This window comes from Cryptomeria japonica, chromosome 3 (assembly GCF_030272615.1).
Source record: "Cryptomeria japonica chromosome 3, Sugi_1.0, whole genome shotgun sequence".
Taxonomy (NCBI): Eukaryota; Viridiplantae; Streptophyta; class Pinopsida; order Cupressales; family Cupressaceae; genus Cryptomeria; species Cryptomeria japonica.
The window spans coordinates 494,566,923-494,570,591 of record NC_081407.1 but is presented as its reverse complement, the minus strand read 5'-3'; positions in this window follow the sequence as shown (position 1 = coordinate 494,570,591).

Sequence of the window (3,669 nt, the reverse complement as noted above, 5' to 3'; positions counted from 1 at the left end):
TAACATTTTGTAAAACCAAGTTTTCAAAATTTGTTTCAATCAATTTGGAAATTCATTGAAAAGTTTAATTTGGAAAGGAGTTTTAATTCCTTAAAAAATTCATATGAAACAAGTTTGGAACAATCAAATTAAAAATCAAGAGATTAGTTGAGTTCTTACCTCCAATCTTGATAGAAACTTCAAAATAGAAATACGATGCACACACAACGAAAGAGGGTGAATCCTTTGAACATCTGGTAGCATTCACTAACACAAATCTTTCAAGACTCTACTCACAAAATTTCTTCAAGTAAATTTATTTCAATCAATAATCCAACCAAGTGTAGGTTTTTTTACAACAGATATGAAAAAATAAGACTAAGTGTGTAATTTGGACTCCGACTCAATAATATAAACTCACTTTTTGAAGTGGGAGTAAAATAATAATAAATCAAATTAAAACTTAAATATGAAATAAATACCCAAATAACCCCTATGATCAAATCATGCAAATCTCAAGAATTTGAATACAAATAAAACACATTTTATATTTAAATATTAAATTACTAAAAAAATATTAAATATCATTAATATGCACATTAAAATGACAATAATTTATCAATGACCTAATATGCACAAACAATCATTATAGGTCATTCAAATATATCCAATAGGGTAACACCAAACACTACTAGAGTGGTAACTAACAATGTAAACACATAATATAAAATCATCCAAATTAGGGTGATGGGTATGGCTAGGTAGTAATAGTGGCCTCTATGTTATCTCATATAACCACCGTTTAGGAAATGAGCACGCTCAGACCTATGGAGCTAGGTGGAGTTGATGTATATAACACAATATGAACATGTACATGTATAATATAGCCAAAGACAATATATAATCAATCCTCAATCAAGGTCATATAATAACATGGTCAGTAACATAATACATCACCAAAACATTGTAACATAATCAACGCATCATAATGCAATACACCATCATCAGTATAATCAAAATGCCATCATTATAAACATCATGTCATAATGTCACATATATATAATCATCATTGAATCTACATGTATAACATCTATAAACATCAATAGTGATATCTACGCGATCAAAAGAATATAATCGTGGTTAGGATGCAGCACATGGATGCCAATACAAAAGAACAAACATACACACAATCAAAGTGTATTTTATACAGAGTCAATATTAAATGAAAATAAATCAATGACAAAATGCAAAAACAAGAGATATTACAACGTGGTTGTGAATATGGGTGAGACTGAAATGTGTTAAAAGTTTTTTGGTTCACATTTAAGAAGTAAATGTCCTTCTACATAGGGAGAGTGGTAGTTATAGTAAAAGGTGGCAACTCACCCGAGCACCAATATCTTGATCCATAAGGGTATCAATAAGAATTTTTTGAAAGGAAATTGAGGTTGGTTTATCAAAGTCGAAATTGGTTGAAATACTAGATAGCATACCATGGTATGTTTTAGAATTTTCTTCACCTTATATTTTTTGATATATTTTAGCACTATATTTATTGAGATAATAGGTTCGCAATCTCCATTGGCCCTCCAAATAGATAGTATAGATGGGTTGTGTAGATTCAGGCAGTCATTATTGTGTGCAAGAGTGTGTTTAGGTTGGTCATTATTAGCATTGGAGAGATTATTTTTCTTGCATGGTCCAGGGGGATTTATAATGACATAAGATGTCCCTTTCCTCCTAAGAAAAGTTTGTAAGGTACACTTGGTATGTCATTTAACACAATTGATTTATGGGTGAGGGCCTTGATGTCACAACTCACATTATTTAATTTCTCATTATTGAACTAAGTGTGTCTTAGAGTTGTATGTGATAAGGACGATTTTAAGTTGAGGGGAGTTTTTGCACTGAGAACAGTGACTTATGCTTTGGTCATGCTCCATCAAGAGCCCTCAAGATCACTTTCTAAGAACTAAATCTTATGCTAATGACACTTTCCTAGAATCAAAGCTGAAGTTACTAAATCTATTCTAAGAAGGACCCTAGTGCCTTTGGTGCAATCTAAATAGGACTTGATTAGAATGAATGCATGGAATCATTTGGATAAGACTAAACCATATTTAAGCTACAACACAAATTCAAATTCTATTCTACTTGTTGGGAAGTAAAATCTATTTTACGCTTGCAAAAAATCAGAAATCTATTCTACAAAACATTTGAAGCAAACTAAATTCCATGAACAAGTTTAACAAAGCTTCTATCCAATCACAATTTCAATCACCATTGTCATTTGTTTTAACAAGATTAATACAAAACTAAAATGCAACATTTGATCAATCTAAACTAAGCCAATAAAACATGAATTTGAACTTATATGAACGAATTAATCTCTCTCTGAAAACTACTAAATTAACTTAGGAATGAATATTACAGATTAAAATTGATTTTGAGTTCCCATAATAAACATACAAAAAATAATGTGATTAAATCAAACATGCAAGATCTAAATAAAAACAAAGAATCAACTTAGGATCACCCCCCTTTGGTTGAGCAGGCCCTGCTCTTCCTTTGGTGGGATCTGTGAACACAAAGATTTCAAATCAACTTCAAATTTTCATTGCAATTGGCTCCCAGGAGGGAGTAAAACAAGTTTTGAAATTACAAAAAGTGAGACTCTTAAACTGATGACCAACTTAGGGAATAGCTAACTAACTAGCTTTCTAACAAAAGCTATGGGATATATACACATATCCTTATTTGAATTTAAATATAATGTTACCCGCCTAAATGAGTAATAGCAACTAATTGAAACTGTAGAAAACTTTACAAATGCATTTATTATTCAAATGAAACTTGAAGTTCCATTAAATAGCCAATGAAAGTAGACTTGGAGAAAACAGAGGTTTGATATAGCTGGAGCAGTCAGGAGTGACCAAGCATTCCATGCCATTGAACAAGAAGTTCATAACTCCATGTCTTACAATAACTTCCAAATATATCTGAAACATATCCAGGAAAGATAGGACAAAATATAACAGAAAAAAAAATCCTAAAGATCAAATGTTTCTTCATTAATCAATCATAAAAGTAATACATTTAACACTAAATATTATTTCTAATATATTCTCTAATTTGCAGAGTATAATATCAAAAGAAATAAATATGCATGCATATAGTGTGCCACCAGGCACATTAATTAACAGAATATTCAAAGTTTTAAAGCATAAATTATGATTAAAAGTGTCATATTTAAGTGCTTATCATCCTCCCCCTCCTGCTATGAACCATGTCCTCATGGTGGCGGATTTGGCAGACCCTCGTTCTGTGCTTCAATCCAGAGGACTAAATCAAGACGCTGAAAATTGTACCTATGATAAGTTCTGGGAGGTGCATATCCATTGTATTTTTCCACTCTTTCTATCGAGTTCCTCATAATGTCTCTTGAAAAACTATCAAGTGCATTCAAACTTGGTAATGGCAATAAGATTAAAGGTGATCTGAATCTCATACCTATCCATTCTGCTTGGTACTCTTCTATTATTTCAATTACCGATTTTACTCTAGTCAAGCTACAAGTGATATTGTCAGGAGAAATAGGTTATCTCCTTCTTACCTAGACTGGTATGGTATTGAACCTTGTATTTGATGTAGGAGCATCCCTAGTTCTTGGCAATCTTGCATCAACCAAAA